Here is a 20,044-nt window from a genome sequence, read left to right on the forward strand (position 1 = left end):
ATGAAAAGGGCTGCCACAAACATTTTGGCACATACAGGTCCCTTTCCCTTCTCTAGTAGTTCCTTGGGGTATAAGCCCAGTAGTAGTATGGCTGGGTCAAAGGGTATGCACATTTTGATAACTTTTTGGGCATAATTCCAGATTGCTCTCCAGAATGGTTGGATTCTTTCACAACTCCACCAACAATGCATCAGTGTCCCAGTTTTCCCACAGCCCCTCCAACATTCATCGTTATTTGTTCCTGTCATCTTAGCCAATCTGACAGGTGTGTAATGATACCTCAGAGTTGTCTTAATTTGCATTTCTCTGATCATTAGTGATTTGGAACACTCTTTCATATGAGTGGAAATAGTTTTAATTTCATCATCTGAAAATTGTCTGTTCATATCCTTTGACCATTTATCAATTGGAGAATGGCTTGATTTCTTATCAATTAAAGTCAATTCTCTGTATATTTTGGAGATGAGGCCTTTATCAGAACCTTTAACTGTAAAATTTTTTTCCCAATTTGTTACTTCCCTTCTAATCTTGTTTGCATTAGTTTTGTTTGTGCAGAAACTTTTTAATTTGGTGTAATCAAAATGTTCTATTTTGTGATCAATAATGGTCTCTAGTTCTCCCTTGGACACAAACTCCTTCCTCCTCCACAAGTCTGAGAGGTAAACCATCCCATGTTCCTCCAATTTATTTATGATTTCGTTCTTTATGCCTAAATCTTGGACCCATTTTGATCTAATCTTAGTATGTAGTGTTAAATGTGGGTCCATGGGATCTGGCTCTTTTCAACAATGAGAAGATTCAGGCCAGTTTCAATGGTCTTGTGATGAAGAGAGCCATCTACCCAGAAAGAAGACTGTGGGAACTGAGTGTGGATCACAACATAATATTTTCACTCTTTTTCTTGTTTACTTGCATTTTGTTTTCTCTCATTTTTTTCCTTGTTGATCTGATTTTTCTTGTACAAGATAATTATGAAAATATGTACAGAAAAATTGCACAGGATTAACAAAGATTGGGTTACTTACTGTCTAAGAGAGGGGGTGGGAAAAGGAAGGGAAAAAATGTTGAAAATTATCCATACATATGTTTTGAAAATTAAAAGTTTTAATAATAATAATAATAATAATAATAATAATAATAATAGGATTACTTACAAAATAAATAACAGATAAAATGTAATCTCAAGAGAGAAAAGCACTAGAGGGGACTAAGAAAAGTCTTCTAGCAAAAAAATGAGATTTGAACTGAGTCTTTCAAGAGCCAGGGAAAGAAGCTAAGGAGGAAGAATATTCCAGACTCGAGAGACTGACAGCACAAAGTTCTGGAGTGCCTTGTAAAAAAGCAAACAAAAATTTAAAAAGAGCTGGCATCACTCTGTGTGTGACAGAAAAGTGGGGAAGGGCAGGAGATAATTGTGAATTTTATAATCCCAAACAGAAAGCTTCATTTTTGCTTCTGTAGGTAAGTGGAAGACACCGAGTTGTTTTATTTTGTTTGGGACCGAAGGGAAGATAGAGATGAGCCAGTGTTTTTAAAAATCATTTTTTGGCATCTAAGTGGAAAAATGGGGGAGGGGGGAAGAGAAATGAGACAGGGAGACTAATTAGAAGGCTACTTTCAACAATCTAGAAGAGAGGTGATCAGGTGATTTGAAGGCCTGAACTAGGAGGTGGTAATGTTAATGAAGATGACATATAGAAAAGAGATGAAGACAGAAAATACAAGATATAGCAACATATAGGATATGTGGGATGAGAATGAAGAAAAAAATCCAAGATGGTATCTAATGAGGAGTCCAAGGATGTATCGTAATACCTTCAACAGCAATGAAAAAATTTAGAAAAGGGGAGTTAAGGAAAATAAATAAGTATTTGAAATGCTGAGTTTGAGATGACAATGGGACTGTTCAAAAGGCAAATGGAAATGTTTGATTGACTGTAGTTCAATAAGAGAGATTAGGGCTGCATAAGCAGATCTAAGCATCAATGACATGTCATTTTTATATTTGACTCTGTGAACCTATTTGGGGCTTTCTTGGCAAAGATACTGATTTGCCTTTTCAAATCTAGCCACAGGACACTGTATGGTCCTGGGCAAGACATTACCCTTTACTTGCCTCACTTTCCTCATCTGTATAGTAAAAATAGCAACAGCATCACCTCCCAAGATTACTTTAAAAAGCAAATGAAACAAAAAATACCAGCAGGATTCCTGGCAGATAGCAGACAACATAAATGCTAACTATTATTAGCTATTATCAGGCAGCTATTCTGAAACTAACGAGTTACCTGGAGCCCCAAAAGCTCTTAACTTGTTCAACATTACAGTCCCTGAATACAAATATTCCTGAATCACACACCAACCCTTTAAACTTACTGTGTCATGCTTTTTTTTTTTTTTTTGGCCAGAAAAGTTTGTCACTTTTTTTTCCCTTTTAGCAATGTGAAAGCACATCAACAGAACAACTTTAGGAGAGCAATTATTAATAAAAGATCTTAAGCAAAGCAGCTTTGATTTCAAATCAATCCTTGAGAAACAACAGCCTGATGAAAAACAAAGCTGTCTAATTTGAAGTCCATCATGTTAACATATGCAAAAAAGCCAGTGAATGGTACACATCAAATCTTAATTCATTAGAAGTTTTAATATATATTTTTAAAAAATGTCTCAGTCTACTTAATTATTGTACCTAAGTGAATATACTAAGATTGGGTATAAGAGATTCATTAATAAGTCAATCTCAAGATGAAATATCCTTTAAGCAATTATTTCATCTTCCTCCTAAAAAAATTATATTTTTTTCAATGGGTACAGAGGAGAGAACATGTATTTCTGAGACAAATGAGCGTTATTTTAAAAATTATAAAATATAAAAACACTCAAAGTCCAAGCAAATAAACCACAGCCAACACTCTCTCTTCATTCATCATTAAATCTCAACAATAAAATATCTCTGAAGACCAATCATTTTACTGGAAATTGCAAAAGTAAACCTGCTTAAAAGTATTATTTGTATATATTTGTTTATAATTATTATCAGTTTAAATTATTAATGTTACAAACATTAAGAAACGTAAAAACACATACCTATTAGTTTTGGTCTATAACCTATATAATGAGATCCTATAAACTCTTGTCTCTATCTTTCATACCTGAAATCAGGGGATCGAATTGGATGACATTTTGTTCTATCTCATTTCTATAAAATTTCTAAGCCTCCCCTTTCCATCAATATCCTTTAAACTCTGTTTCAAATGCCATACCTCTTAAATAAGTATTACACATTTTGATTCTCATGACAACACTATTAGTTTCTAGTACTTGTCATTATTATTCAATCACTTCAGATATGTCTGGCTCTTCATGACCTCCATTTGGGGCTTGGCAAAGATATTACAGTGATTTTCCATTTTCTTCTATAGGTAATTCTACAAGCAAGTAAGTGACTTGCCCAAGGTCACATAGCTAGAATCTGAGGCTAGATTTGAATTCAGGTCTTCCTAAAGGTTTGGCACTCTATCCACTGTGCCACCTAGGTGCCCTAGTTTTTATTAGTATCCCCGTTTTTAAAGATGAGAAAACTGGATTCTGAAAAGTTAATATGACTTGCTAAAGATCACAGAGTAGTATGGTAAATGTGGAAATCTGAATGCAGATCTTTCTTTTTCCCTGATTTTGATCTTAGAAATTTCTCTCTCATCTGATTTTCTAATTTGAATAACATTTATTTGTGAACATGTATAATCACCTTAACTAGAGTCTGAACACCTTGAGAACAAGTAGTCTTTATGTCTCTCATATACCTAGCACAGGATACTTCACACAGAACATGATTAATCGTGCTCTAGAAAAAGAAAGACATGTTCATATACAAATATCTAATACAAGATAAATGCTCCGAGATACAAAATGCTATTGGAGGATTAGCATGAGGAGTGAATGCTATCATCTAGGATGCCCTAGTAGCTTAGTACAGTGGTTACTGTAATACCCAATGACACTGGCTTATTTGCTGTTCTTCAAAAAAGATCCTACATCTTTGATTTCAGGACATTTCCACTGGAATTTTCCCTCTCCTTATCTCTACATAAGAACCAGTTAAAATTCCAGCTTCTAAAGGAAACCTTTCCTGATCTCTCTTAATTGTAACATTCCCTCTATTGATTATATACTGATTGATTATATTGATCTATAACATAGCTTATTTGTACATAGTAATTGGAATGCTGCCACCTTTTCCAATATACTGTGAGCTTGATGACAAGAACTGTTTTTTAGCTTTATTTATCCCCCAAAGCTTAGCATAGTCTTCAGCACATTTAAGGCACTTAATTGTTTACTGACTAACTTTAGTGCTGGGCTTGAAATCAGAAAGACTTACATTCAAAATCTTACATCTCTATGACCTTCAGTTAAACTCAGAATCTTGTTTTCATCTTTAAAATGAAGATAGTAATAGAACCAACAGTGTTGTAATGAGGATCAAAAATAAAATATGTAAATGCTAACCATAATTATTATCAATCTGCAATTCTGGGTGTCCTTCCATTGTTACTATAAAATAACTGACATTTATACATCATTTTTACCTACCTTATGAAGTGGATACTATAGGTATAATTTTACAAACTAGACCAGGACTGAAGCTTAAAAAATTTAAATGACTTGCCCAGGATCACAGAAATATCGTAAGGGTCAGAACTTGAACCTGGGAGATCCTAGCTCCAACATCAGAACTCTATCCATTAAGACACCACCATCATTATTATGTAATCATCTAAGAGTAACATCCTGATTTTTGGATTTGGAGGCCGTTGCTGGTAAAAAATTAAAGTTCTAGATAGTTTTCCAACAGCAAGCACACATGCAGTTATTTCCCCCATCGTTTTCCAACAGCAAGCACACATGCAGTTATTTCCCCCATCACTTCTTGGAACTAGCCTCATGAGCAAAAAGAAATGTATGCCTGGAGCCAAATTTGAGGCAAAGATCATTAGTTTTCTCCACTGTATACCAAACATGAAGTCAGTACTGGATCCCAATACACCAATTTTATACATGCCTAAGACTATGGGTGATGGTTGTTATGACAAAGGATTACTCATAAGCAGAAAAGGGTCATCATCTACTCCCCAAGGAACATTTACAATATTTCATTCCAGTGTTGTTCTTTCTACCAACTATGTACAGGTTGTCATTTCTCAGTAGCATAGTCAGCAACATGTAGTCATATATAACTAAAACCCAAATCTTACTACCTCACTACTAAATCCTCAAAGTATCCTATAGAAAAAGAAAGAAATAATAAAGTGTATATATTTATGTGGTTAAAGATGGAGAGGCTCAAAAGCTAAACTGTCCTGTAAAATTACTCTTCTTCCAAAGCAAATGTCACATTGTTTTGCCACGCTACGAGTTTGATGCATTATAAATTGCAGATTTGTGGTCATTTTATGTTAGAATTTTGAACTTATTGTTATTTCTCTAAATCTATGGTTTGGCAATGAGTCCTAGATAAAATTCTTTTCAATTTTAAATAAGATTTTTACCAACTGAATTATTTTTACTCCTTCCAAGGTATTTATAAATAATGGTTGAGAGGAAGCTAAAATATCCATAGAACAAAGTAAGTACAAAGTAATGTTATGAAAAATGGAGTAACAATTGAAAGGACTAGGAACCTCTGAAAAAAGACTAAAAATAAACTTTATAGGAAATTAAGACTCTTCAGAGATTGATGCTAAGGAGTGAGTATAAGAGACTGGCTGTGGGAAATAATAAAGGAGATTGGAACAGAGTTTAGCGAACAGAAAGTAGGTCAATGTAGCTAAGAGTGTGAAGAGGAGTTAAATGAAATAAAATTGGAGTGGGTAGGCTGAAACCAGCTTGTGAAAGGCTTTAAACACCAGTCTATGCAGTTATCTTAGAAGCTATAGGGAGTCAATGAAGATTTCTGAGAAAGGTCATATACACTATACCAAATAAGGTCAGATACCAGACTCACTAATTATAAACCTATGCTTTAAGATAATCTTGATGACTTTTTAAAAACTGATATAAAATCTTCTATTTGACATTAAAGTTCTTCATAATCTTCCTCCAAAACACCAAATTTTCTAGTCTTCTTACACTAAGGATTCTCCTGAGTAGACTGAGATCCAGTTAATACTAGCCTTGCTGTTTTTCAAACAATGTATTTCACCTCTCACTTCCAGACATTTTCTCTAGCTGCCCTCTACAAGAAGAAATTCTCTCCCTCTTTATCTCTTACCTCTTGGCTTCCTTTAAGTTCCAACTAAAATCTCATCTTCTTATTAAACCCTCTAATTCTAGTGCCTTCTCTCTGTTGATTTCTTCTAAATTGTCCTTCTTTAGATTGCTTATAAATAATTGTTTGCAGTCTTCCCATTAGATTGAGATCCTTGACAGCAATTAACTATCTTTTGTCTTCATCTCCCCAGCACTTAGCACAATGCCCAACACATACACACTTAATGTTTATTGGCTGCTGAAAAATGGCATACAGGATATATTCTATCATCAATAAATGTTCAGTCTAATCCTGTCTGCTAGTTTCTTCATTCAAACTTAAAACAAATCCTTAAACTCTCTGAATCTGTTTCCTGATCTGAAAAATATGGAGGTTGGGGGAGAAGATCGAGATGAACTTCCTTTTAGCCTTAACTCTCTACAATCCTATGATTATTTATTCTGTTTCCCTGCCATTTCCAGGCCTTCCTTCTGCAACTTCTACTTTGAAGATTTCTCTCTCAAGTTGCTAAGGTCCTTGCTATTGCTATTTTCTCAACCACTTACACCTCTCAAACAAAGACTAGCACTTAGATTCCTCTCACTCAAATCACCTGTCGTTGACAACTTTGAGAAGTCCCTTAGAACACCAATCCAAAGGCAACTTCTATGATCATAATCTTCACTCTACACTTCAGCTAACCAAAAAGTTGACATCTTTAATCCCACTGTTTCATTTCCATGATCACAAACTGAAATACCTCAGATCATAGTTTTCTCATCCTTCTATTTCTCCATTTAATTCATCATGTATTTTTATTTTCTTTTAAATAGCTTTCCCATGCTTTAAAATGTATGGAAAATTTTACATCTATTTAGTTCCTTTCTCTATGCCTTTATTCTAAGGCATAAAGCAGGCAGATATAAGATATGTCTAGAACTTTCAATATTTGATGTTTTAATCCTTTCATCTTAATTTACCTCTGACTCACTTTTCAACACATCTTTCAAATACCACAATCTATACTACTAACTTCTCCTGGTTCTACACGGTATTCACTTCAAACAATGTCCTGTCTTGAACTCAATTCTACAAGCACTTATTAGCTGCCCAGGCTTGCAACTTAAATGTTATGTTAACCTTGGCACCTCTCACCTCCTACATCCAATCTGTTGCCTAAGTCTATCTCATCTTTGTAACAATGCTCAAATATTCCCTTCTGATACTGCTGCCACTCTGGTTCAGGTTCATATTACCTGGACTACATGCCTGGACCCACAATTGTCTACTTGTTAATCAATTTGCCACAAAGGTCTCTACTTCAGTCCAACCTCCATTCTGCTGCCAAAGTGACTTTGTGATTTTCTTAACGTCCAAGTATAGCATGTACTATGTGTGTGTATGTGTGTATGAGAGAGACAGAGACAGAGAGACTGTCTCTCCCAAACACATATACACTTTCAAATAAACTCAATTCTTTAAGATTAATTTTTAATTTTAAAATGTTACCCATGTTGTGTATTTTTATTTTGTTAAATACTTTCCAATTATATTTTAATTTGGTTCTGGCTTCGCTCAGGAGTGCTGTCCACAGTATGTGCCAGACTGGTGTGTGGTGTGTTTGACACCTCTGACCTACAGGATCAAATATCTTATCTTCTGTTTGCTGTTCAAAGTCCTTCATGATCTAGCCCTTTCCCCAGCCTCTCCAATCTTATATCTTACAGCTCCCCCATTCTCATTCCAAACCTCTCCACAAACTCTCTGATCCAGTGACATTGTCCTTGATATTCCTTAAGCAAGATATTCCATCTCATCTCAGTTCCAGGAGTTTTCTCTAGTTATCCCTCATGCTGGAATGTTCTTCCTTCCCATCTCTACCTCGTGGTTTCCCTGAAGTCTCAGTTAAAATTCCACCTACAAGAAGCCTTTCCCAATCCAATACTAGTGTCTTTCCTCTATTATTTCCTACTTATTTTGTATATAGCTTGTTTGTACATAGCTATTTGTATGTTCTCTTTCAATTAGATTGTAAGCTCCAGGAGGGCAAAGACTCTCACTTTTCTTTTGTATCCCCATCATTAAGCACAGAGCCCAGCCCATAGAAACTACTTAATAATTTTTTATGATTATCTAATGTGTATTATGCTGAATTGTGTTATAACATTTAGAATGCAAAGATCACAACAGTCCCTGCCATCCAAGAACAGATATTCTACTAGGAGAAAATGCACGTACACACACACACACACACACACACACAAAAATACAAAATATACAATTTAAGGTAGAGAAGACAATTATTATGATTTCCTAAGTTTTCTCTTATCCATAAGTTGCTGGGCATCATAAATCTAGTCCCCTCAAAAAGATCACTCTTTTGGCTAACTTGCCTTGAAAGAGATCAAGGCCAATACTGGACTAGCTGGCTGCTCTAGTTCCTTCTAACTCTAAAAACATTGTAATTCTGTCTTTGATAATTGCTTGGGGCATTGAGAGGATAAGTGAATTATCTAGAGATGAACACTCAGAAGTAGTAATACTAGACTCTATACACTATGCTACACTGGCTCTTCTTTTGTTATTTATTTACAAGATAAAATCAAAACTTACTGATTACTCACCAAGATTGTATGATGTTCAACTATGATAGAATTAGCTCTTCTCAGCAACAGTGATCCAAGACAATACCAAGAGACTTGATATGGAAAATGCTATTATGCACATGCAGAGAAGGGACTATGAATAGATAATTATAGCATCCTAGTTTCACCTTTTAAATTTTTGTTCTGTTCTTTCTTGTGGTTTTTCCCTTTTGTTCTGATTTTTCTTTTCCAACATGATTAATAGGTTAACATGTCAAAAATGTTAATGCATGTATAATCTATATCAGATACCTTGTTGTCTTGAAGAGAGGGGAGAAAATAAGAAAAATGTATAACTCGAATCTTGTAAAACTGAATGTTGTTTAATGATTTAAAGGAATGCATTTAACTACTTTAAAAATGGTTTTTTTCAACAATGAGGTGATTCAAGCCAATTCTAACAGACCTGTGATGAAGAGATCCACCTGCATCAAGAAAGAGGACTGTGGGGATTGAGTGTGGATAGCAATATAGTATTTTCGTCTTTTTTTGTTTGCTTTTTTTTTTTTTTCTCTTTTTTGATCTGATTTTTCTTCTGCAGCATGATAAATGAAAATATGTATAGAAGAATTGCACATGTTTAACATATATTGGATTATTTGCTCTTTAGGGGAAGTGGGGAGGGGGAAGAAAGAAAAATTTGGAAGACAAGATTTTGCAAGGATAAATGCTAAAAACATGTATTTTGAAAATAAAAAGCTATTATCAATAAAAAAAATTTTAAAAGAATTGTAAAAAAATGAATACTGAAAATTATCTTTACATGTAATTGGAAAAATAAAATACTTCATATTAAAATGAAATTTTTATTTACTTAAAATTCTGAGAATTGCTTATGTGTGATCATCACATTTTAACTAAATAATTTAGTCACTAATATAAGAATCACAAATATAATTTCAAATATCATAGTATGATGTCTAAACTGCACATGATCATTGTATGTCATTTTTGTTGCTTTTACAATAATCAGTAATTTGCCTTTTCATCAAGAACTGTTTCAGAGGATTTATATAACCTATTATTGTATGCATTCCTAGTTTTTTTTTTTTTAGTGATTCCATCATGAACAGAATGCTAGAATCTATTACTGTCATTACCACTACCTGTCAATGATTACTTTGCATTAACTTTACATGCCTTTCAAAATATTTCTATTTAGTCTGTAAAACAATTAGTGACTCATCCTACAAACAACTACTTAAATGAAACATCTACCACTATCTTTCACATGATTAACAAAAAAACTTATATATTTCAATTTAACCAGCATTTTTAGTAAGTACTGTTCTTAAGTAAGGGTGAGAATTGAGTAGTGCCACACATTCCTCTCTCTGCTAACTCTGAAAATTAGGATGGTAAGTCCTCCTCCTGAAAGCTCTTTGAGATTTGATGAGCTTCTCATCTCATCCCACCCCTATTCTTACAAAATACCATTTTTGATTAGCCTTAGTATTAAAGGGCTTCAAAAGGCTACTTTCCAGAGGGACTTGGATCATCTGGCATCTGGTGTCCCTATTAGAGCAACAGTTGGTTAGTCCTAGGTATACTATTATGAAACAAAGTTGGTTGGGGCAAATTTGAGACAAAGTTGGTTGGGGCAATTTGAGACTGTCCATATAATGATATACAGATCCACTACTTCCCTTTTGTTACTATTGTAGAGTTGAAATAACTGCACCATTTTTGACATCTATAAGACCACTACAAATATGTAAGTTAACTGTAGTTTTAATTAATACTGAGTCACCAAGTCATCCAAAGAAATTCAAAGTCAGTCTTCTGAAGTTTCCAAATACTGTTGTGTATCTATTCATCTAAAATGATCTCTAAAGAAAGCAATTCGTGCATTTCACAGAGTTCATAATACTATATTAAGCATTCAGCATATAAACAAGATACACCTCCCATACTCAAAGAGATAAGGATTAATAAGCAATTACAACATGTTTAGGGAGAGATGATTTCAAGTCAGGAAAGATGGATTTTCAGTAAGGCTATAAAAAAATATATATATATATGATGAACAAATGGAAGGCCATTTCATAGGATGAAGAGTCTATAATAAAGCTATAAGGCTGAGGATGTCCTCAGAGTTGGTTTTTTTTCCCCCCCAATAGCCAACTACATGGTCAGAAACCTAAATTAACATAAGATTCATTTCCAATAATGGTAAAGAGAGATAACAAAGAATGAACAGGGAGTCAGTCTGGAAATCAGGAATACCTGGACATAAAATTTTGCCTCTCCTTAAGTCATTTTACCTCCTCAATGCTCCTGTCAACTCCAGTAAACAGCTGCAGAGAAGGTGCCTACCTGCCTTTGTAGCATTTTCTCACCCAGGAGGTCATGATATCAATGAATTCAAAGCTCTAGTCTGGTCTCCAGTTACCTACACAAAAAGTGTGGATTTGCAGCAGTGATACAAAAGCAAACTTATTCAATAAAAACTGTACCATTACAGGTCTGATAACAGCCATTATTCAATTTTTTTCAAGTGAATTTTTCAATTAAACAGTTCTAACTATTCTTGGAAACCGAGTTGTATTCAGTAAGAATGATTACAATTCTGATTCTTGCATACATCCCTAATGGTCGTCCTCAGCTGTGATTTCATGAAAAAGTTAGATGGACCTAAATACTATCAGAAATGCCATATGGATATGCCATACTGACATACTAATTCATTTAATTTTTTTTTTTTTAAGTTCTCAACTATTTCCCTCTAGGATCTGACTGCCTACTTTTGGTAGTTCAGGTGGGCATCTAGGAAAATGGTCTAAATTTAAATGAGGACCCAAATTTGCTACCTGGAGAATACTTTTAAGACTAGAGTGGGGGAAAGAGCCCAAATTGTAGATGCAATGGACAGAGTTGAAAGGGGAAAAAACTAAAATATATTTAATAATACAGAGTGACGAGAGTTTAAAAGGTCAATGGCTTAATTCCACAACCTAATATAACTACTATGAAACAATAAGATTAAGTTAAAAGTACCCTCCCCCCCAAAAAAAGGCAAAAAAACTCATTCTCACAATTCAGGTTTAACTGCAACACATTTCTAATCAAAATGATGCTTTGAAAAAATAATCTTATTCAGTACATTAGCTTAAGACAATGCAAAGAGCCATGGTTAAATCCTTAATAGTTAAGAACTTAAGTTAGAGGATTTAAATTTAAATTCTGCCTTCTGTTTTTGTAACTCTGGGCAAGCTGCAACCTTCCCAGGTCAATTCCTTCATCTGTAAAATGAGGCTGATCCAGGTCGAGAGGGCCTCTTCCCCTAACTTCCAGGGTTCTATAATCAAATGCTTTTTAGGGACTAATTCTGAGTATACTTAAATCCTTAATCTATTTACCCTGTTTAAATATCCTACTTGAGATTTTTTAAAAACATTTTTTTAAATTGCTGATTGATATTAACAAATTTTAACATAAATATAAAGTTCGATTTCATTGTCTGAGCTTGAGCAAAGGAGAAATTAATTTGGGATTTCATAATGCTTAATATCCTCAACTATTAAGTCCCAGAGGTCACAAAGGAGATAGACAATTTGGAATGGGACATTAGCGAAAAATTACTTGTCAGTGTTTACCTCGCTTCTTCTTTTTTGACACAACAGGTCGAAACACTTTTTTTTTTTTTTTTTGGTGAAATCTCTAAGCTATCTTCAACTGCATAAGAAACAAAAAGTCAACTATCTTTAAGAAAAAAAGCCAACTCCCATTTTAACGTAATTTGCAATAGTTTTCGATATAAATATACAGGGGATGTCCCTGGATAATCACGACGTGCATCCAAAGCCTAAGGGTTTTACACACAGGACATAGGAAGAAGCCTGGCAAAAACAACACCCTTGGTTTTGAAAACCTCCAAAGAAATAATGACCCGGGAACCACCGTTCGCATCAGACAAAATCCGGAGGCGCCAACAAACCGAGTAAGGAAAGGTCCCCCACTGGGGTCCCCTTACCCCCCTGGGAGACGCCCCACCCTGGGCACACTTTGGGGACCCAAAGCCCCTGATCCTCTGAGATTGACTCCCTAACCGCAGGACCGGAGACGCGGTCCCGGGCCGCGCGCTCGGGCCTCCAGCGCGGGCACCGGGGTCGGACAGGGGCGCCGAGGGGTTTGGAGCGGACGGAAGCCTCAGTGGCCGCCCTTTCCCCCGACTCCCGACTGGCAGGGCTCCCGCGCGTCCGGCAGACGCGGGAGGGGGCGGCCGGGTGCCCCGTTCTCCCCAGACCCCAACATGGCGTCGGCCGCCGCCCGGGAGGAGAGAGAACGACGACTGTCCGCGCCGAAGGGAGACCTCGGAAAGTTTCCCTTCGAAGGCGCGGGAGACACCTACCCGGCCGGACGCCCGGCAGCAGTCAGCGAGGCTCCAGAGCTTCTCCGCAGCTGGGAGTGAGGAACGGCCGGCAGCTGCGGCGTCCCCGCCCGGCCGCCCTCCCCCGGGGTCAGCGCGAGCCCCTCTCCTAGGGTGCGAGAGCGCCACGGAGTAGGCGCCGGAGCCGCCAGCCGAGCCCCAGCTCCAAGCCGATCTCGATACGGACCGCAGAGCCAGGAGCGCGGCGAGCGGCCGTTTTTTCACAGGTGACTCTCAACCGCCGCTGCCCAGACTCCTCCGCCCCCCGCCGCCACCACCTTCTCTAGTCAACTGCGAGCTCAACCGCCTCCTCCGCGGCGGCGCGTGCGCGACATTCCGCGCGCGCACGAACTTGAGAGCACACCCACCCCGCCTTCGAGGCATGCGGGGGCGGGGCATACCGCGGAGGCCCTGCCCACCCCGAGATCTGGGAGGGGTGGGGTTGGACTAGAGCGAGCAAAGGAGGGTCTCGACGCCATTTTGGGCAGGGCTTCTTCCTGATCCAGTTGCTGGCATAGTCGCTCGTTATCTATCACCTACTCCTCGTTCTCTAAGGGCTCGATTAACTTTTAACGAAGTCAGATTGAAACAAGGCCCGCTATCACATTTGTGTGTGGAAGGTAAAAGCGACGGCAGCCACTTCGCCGGTGACGGGGACCACTCCTTGGATTGAGCAGTGCAGGACCCGTAGTCGGCACCGCCTGGAGTCAAGGCTTGAAATCGAGTTCTGCCTAAGCCACTTAAATTCTGCCCCAACTACCGCCTCTGTAAAATAAATAAATGAATAAATAAATGGGACTAATAGCTCCTTCCACGGCTTTGAGAGGATAAAATGAGCTAATGAAGGTGCTATATAAATGATAATTACTTTTATTATTATAAGTACTTGTTGATTTGGGGAGAAAAAAAAAGAAAGCCTGCACTCCGGACCGTGTGCTTTGCCAGGGGAAAGTGGGGGTGGACGATTCAGAAATATTTGTTGGTTGATTGATTGGACCAGGGTTCTTAATTCTGTGTCTCCTGTTTATGTCACCCGGGTGCCTTTGAGCAAATCATTTAACGTCTCTAGGCCCTAATTTGTCCGCAAAGTTAAATTGTTGTGACCTCATTTGGAGTTTTTTTGCAAAGATGTGGGAGTGGTTTGCGGTTTGCTTCTCCAGCTCAGAGCCAATAAGTGAATTTGGGTGAATTTGAAGTCGGGTCTTGCTGTTTCCAGACCAGGTGCCACCTAGAGAATCCCTGTTTCCTATTAGTATCCCAGGAAACTGGATTCTGAGAGGTTAGTTTAATTTGTTGAGGGCCTAAGAAGAGTTAACACCTCTTGATTACTTCCCTTTCCCCCTCCCATATTAATGGGGGATCCGGTAAGGGAGCTGGCCCTACCTTTTCCATTTGTTAGTGAAATAGGAAAATTTCAAATTAGAGTAAAGTAGAAACATGTGGAAAGGTGGAAAGTTGTCCGCATGTGGAGGGAGAAACACCCGCGTTTAAATTCAGGTTCTTCCAATTTACCTGTGTGCCTTAAATAAATCTCTTATCCTGTCTGGGCCTCAGTTTCCTTATCTGTAAAATGAAGGCATAGGAGAAGAATCTGGCACACATTTAATGACTTGTACCTCCACTTTTAATTTCACTTTATGGGAAATCAACTCCTTGAGGAAAAAACTCCTACCAAAGAATATCAGCCTTCATTCTGTAATCAAGTATGTCCAGAGTCGTATAGTACAATATGTATCACAGTGAGATTAGAAGACTATGATCTCGATCAAGGAAGAGCCATCCTGCTTCAGAGTGGTTCATTAAATAAAAATAAATAAAAAATAAAATTTAAAAAAAGGTTTTCTGACCTCAATTTAACTGAAAGCTGTGCCATTTACAGTATTCATTGTTAACCATTTAGGAAATGACTTGATTCATTCAAAAAGCCTTTACTGAGCTTCCCTATAATTGGTAAACAAGAAAGAAATACATAAAACTACTTCAGGTAATTTACTGTTGAATCAGGAGAAACTAAACTATAAACAAATTAATTCATTCAATAATATTTATTAAACATTATGTGTCAGAAACCGAAGATAAGGACAAAAATGGAACAGAATCTTACCTTGAAAGAGCTTATATTTTCCTGAAGGAAAGAAGTACTCAAAATATAAAGAACCAAAAAACTGGAACAAAATGTAAAACAAGAGAACAACAGGTCTTAGAAGAGTATATATCAAAAAGCAAAACAATTAGGATTGTAGCTGAAACTAGCATATCCAAGAAAGTTAAGCATAATCCTGAGGGGGAAAGGGGGAAAGACATTCAATAAATTGCCAGACTCTCAGGATTTTGTTGCAAAAACACATTAACCTAATAGATAATTTGGCATATAAAATCCAAGAGATATAAATATCAAAGACTAATTTTAAGGGACTTGATAAAGACTATTATATGTGAAACTTTTTATATATGGAAGTGGAAATTATATGTCTAGGGTTGTCATTAGTAATTGAGAAGTTTGAAAGAAAGATTTGGGTAGAGCTGAGTATGATGTGATTCTAAAAAGCAAAACTGTAGGGAAAAGTTTTTTTAAAGGATGTTAAAAGAATGAGTTGCAAGAGCAAGAATTGACAGAGGAATTAGGGGAAGAGAGCTGGTGATTCTGGAATCCTGTTCACATCAGGAATAGGGTAAAGAAGGAACCATACGCACTCACACACGTACACATAGATATATGTAAATGGTGGAGGCACACATTTTTACATTTATATGCAGAGAGAGAACAGTATAAAAATTTTCTAAATTTATAAAGAAATAAGAGGGAGAGGGAATAGGATAAGGGAAAGTGTCTAGAAGAGTGTATAGATTACCAGGAAAGGGAGGAAAAGGAGGGAAAAGGAAGAGGGAGAAATTAAAAGAGGTGTCCTGAAGGTAGGACTGGGGGAGAATGTTAATATGCAAGGAAGTAGAAGTAAAATGAGTTGGCAAAGATTGGAAATAAGAGATAACAAACATAATGATCAGTAGTAGAATTTGTGTGAAAAAAAAGTAGGAGTACTTAATCACTGCTCTCAAAGTTAAAGTTAAAATAGATTCAATCAAAAGAGAACAATAGAGAAGCTACATTATACATCAATATTGCTTTAGACTTTAAAATAACTAGTATAAGATTGGAATATTGTTGTATGGGAAATGAGTTGGTGGATTTAGAAAAAATTTGGAAAAGCTTATGCTTATAAAGGATGATATTATCCACCTTTAGAAAAACAGGACAAACAAACGTAGTATGACTTTACATAGATATATATGAATGTATGTGTATATATATATATGTGTGTATCTACACATACATATATATGTGTGTGTTTATATAAATATATATATATACTCTCTTAATTGTAGTCTTTTGGAGGAAGGGGGGTAGAAAGAAAGGGGGAAAAGCAGAGAACAAAAAGAAAACCTACAAAGAAGCAAAGAAAAGATCGCTATGAACATAATGGGTAGTTTTTATTATATAAATTTTCTTGAAATGGAAATATAGTTTCCTATTTTGAATCCTCTCTTATGCTTTGCTTTATACATGGCAATCCTGCCCCTTTTCTGGTTTTTTTTTTTTTTCTATTTTGTGTTTGTTTTAAATAAATTAAAAAAAACCAAATAATTTGGGAAACTTTTGCTAAAAGATATATAAAGTAGAATCAAAAAATTTATGGGAAGTTTCTCTGATAAAGACCTTATTTCTCAAAAGTATAGGGAATGTGACCCAACCTGCGGGTCTCGAACTAAGGGAGGTCTGAAGCCCCGTGTCAGCCTGTAAGCACAAGGCTGGTAAGGCTACAACCTGGGAATGGGTGAAGAAAGAAAGAGGCGGAGACGATTCTGCACAGGGCAGAAAAGTTCGTTTATTGAAGCAAAGTAGAGGGTTTTTATACGTTGTGGAGCAAATGCCACGTAGCAAAGTAAGTTTCCATAGAACAAAGGATATAACATCTGTTGACCATATGTCAGGAAGTCAAGGCAATGTGTGACAGATTTATGGTTGAAACATTCATCATGTGTTTGACAGGTTTTAAGATCTAAAGAATACTTATTGTTAATACCTAGGTCAGAGAAACCTTGGGGTAGGGAGTTCTCACACATCCAGGACATTCCTTTGGGGCCAAGACTTTTATCTAATCTTAAAGATGTCTGGGTGAAGGGCCTTGGCAGGAATGGAGTCAAATTTGTAAATATAAGAGCCATTCCCCAATTGATAAATGGTCAAAGGAAAAGAATAGGCAGTTTTCAGAAGAAGAAATCAAAGTATGTATATCATATGAAAAAATCACTATCCATTAGAGAATTGAAAATTAAAACAATTCTGAGGTACCATCTCACACCTATCAGAAATGACTTTATATGATGAGGGAAAATAGATAAATCAAATAATTTTTGATGAAATTGTGACCCATTCTGGAGAACAATCGGGAACTATGCCCAGATAGCTGTAAAACTGTGCATGTCCTTAGACTGAGCAATGTCACTTCTTTGTGATCTTTTGGAATCAAAGAAATTATAGAAAGGGGCAGCTAGATAGTACATTGGATAGAGGACAGACCTTGAAGTCAGGAGGACCTGAGTTCAAATTTGACCTCAAACATTCCTAGCTGTGTGACCTTGGGCAAGTCACTTAAACCCAATTTCCTCAGGCAAAAAAAAAAAAAAAAAAAAAAAAGGAAGTGTTAGGTTCTTACTAATGCTGAGTCAGTACTTAACAATTCTCTAGTTCACACCTTTGGTTCTCAACTCTGACCTAGAGTAGACTCTTCTTCCTCCAGTGAGCCAGCCCAACTTTGACCTAGAGTAGGTAGACTCTTCTTCCTCCAGGCTCAGTGTTGTCTTCTTTTATCTTCCCAGAGAATGGGCATAGGATAACTCAGGGGCTTGTGGGAAAAATACTTCAACCAATGAACTTGCTCCCCTTAAAGGCTAGATTTTAAAATCCATTATCCCTTCTGGATTTAGGTTTATTATCCTAAAACCCAAATTAATACTAGGATCCCATTGTAAAAAATCCACTCTCAAAAAAAGACCCAGTTTATAGATAAATCTTCAACATAAAATACAATTTTTGTTGCTTTTATAGGCCCAGATATTCAAATTTATGAATACTGAAATCTACCTAGTCTTCTAAGACTGGCCAAGGTCAACAAATGAATCCTTTTGAACATTTAAAAACAGAAAATTGTGGTTATCTTTGTGTTCTGCTGGCAATTTGGGTGCATCCACATTTGCTAGAGTCCCATGCATGCATAAGATGTGGAATAGACTTTGTACATGTCAGAATACTTTTGTAACAATAATTAATTGAACAATCACATCTACCACCAAATATATTATTCATTTTCTTCTAAAATAATCATTTGAAGCAGGAAGCTACTGGTTTTCTATGAAAAGTCTTTTCTGGATCCTGTCAATAAGACTTATATTCAATCTTAGATTTTTTTTTTTTTTTTTTTTTTGTGAAACATTTCCTGATATTGATTACAATACATAGCCTTAGAACATTTGGGATTCAGTGGTTAAAATTCAATCATTGAGTGGTTTGGAGTCACAAATATAAACTTGCTTTCGAAAAGCATTATTTTATTTAAAATATCAAACTACTATTTAGCACATTTGCTGAGCCATCTTAACTGGTCAAATTACACTTTAAAAAACTTATCAGTATTTTTATATAGAACTTAATTAAAGTTTCCTGGCAGAAATGAAACCTTTAGTCTTATGAAATTTTACCATGTGAACACATGGGATATGCAAGGGGCCTATTAATTGTTTCCAACCAGTGTTCTGGCATTTGTCTTGTCTAGGTACCATAAATTAGGTGCTTTAAATCCAAACAGAGATGTTATTAATATGTTTAATGTTGAAACTCAGAAAAATTAAAATTTTCATGTTTATTATATTGTCAAAAATAAAGCTTATCAGTGTTAACTGTATTTCACTTGTGGAAGCAAAAGGGCATTAAATGTTTGGTTTCTGCCACAGAATTTTTTCTGGATTGTTTTCAAGAATTACTCTTACAACCTGCAGAAGAAGAAAGCAAAACAGACTATACAGAGTTCATAAATATAAATTTTAAAAACGCCATTAAAAAAAAATGGTATCCAGATTGAGTTTTAAAACTAACCTTTTAAAAAGTTAAAAACTAACCTAAGGTCCATTAACAGAAAAACCTAATAAAAATTTTTAAATTTCAAAATTATTGCCATATGTATGCCATAAAAATATTCACTTTTTAATATCCTGGGAACTTTGAAAATATGTCTTTACTTTCTGGGCAACACTGTCATTATCATAAATAATTGCACTTACCTGGCAAAGTCAACTGAGATAATATTTGTTTAAAAAAAATTAGCACCTGGCAAATAGGTATTATACAAATGCTTATTCCCTTCTTTCATAATTGAAAATATTTTTGATTTTTCAAAACCATAGAATTTATTTTACTCTTCAAATGAGAAGGAAGATAGTAGAAATGGAGTATCTATCATACGACATACACCCCAATGGTTTCCTGAGTTTATTCTTTAATGTATATATAATTCCTATGTTTATATAATTAGATTTAATGAGAAAAAATAATTAAGAATTTTCTGTATTCAAAACTGAACCTCTAACTTTTAGCATTCGTCACCTATTTCGACCTGTGCCCCTATCCTAATCATTTCACACTTCCTATTAGAATTCTTCAGTCTTTTAGTGTTTAACAAAATATGGAATAGTGGTACATAATAACAAGCAGAGAATTAACCTGGA

General features: G+C 36.1%; 1 protein-coding gene across 1 annotated transcript in view; it reads right to left on the reverse strand.

Moving 5' to 3' along the window:
* Positions 1-13,559, reverse strand: part of PLEKHF2 (pleckstrin homology and FYVE domain containing 2) — a 30,228-nt gene extending 16,669 nt beyond the window's left edge. Inside the window, exon 1 of the mRNA XM_074269095.1 lies at positions 13,247-13,559. The gene's annotated coding sequence lies outside the window, so the exon portion shown is untranslated. The remainder of the gene's footprint in view (positions 1-13,246) is intronic.
* Between the last annotated feature and the right edge of the window lie 6,485 nt (positions 13,560-20,044).

This window comes from Sminthopsis crassicaudata, chromosome 1 (assembly GCF_048593235.1).
Source record: "Sminthopsis crassicaudata isolate SCR6 chromosome 1, ASM4859323v1, whole genome shotgun sequence".
NCBI lineage: Eukaryota > Metazoa > Chordata > Mammalia > Dasyuromorphia > Dasyuridae > Sminthopsis > Sminthopsis crassicaudata.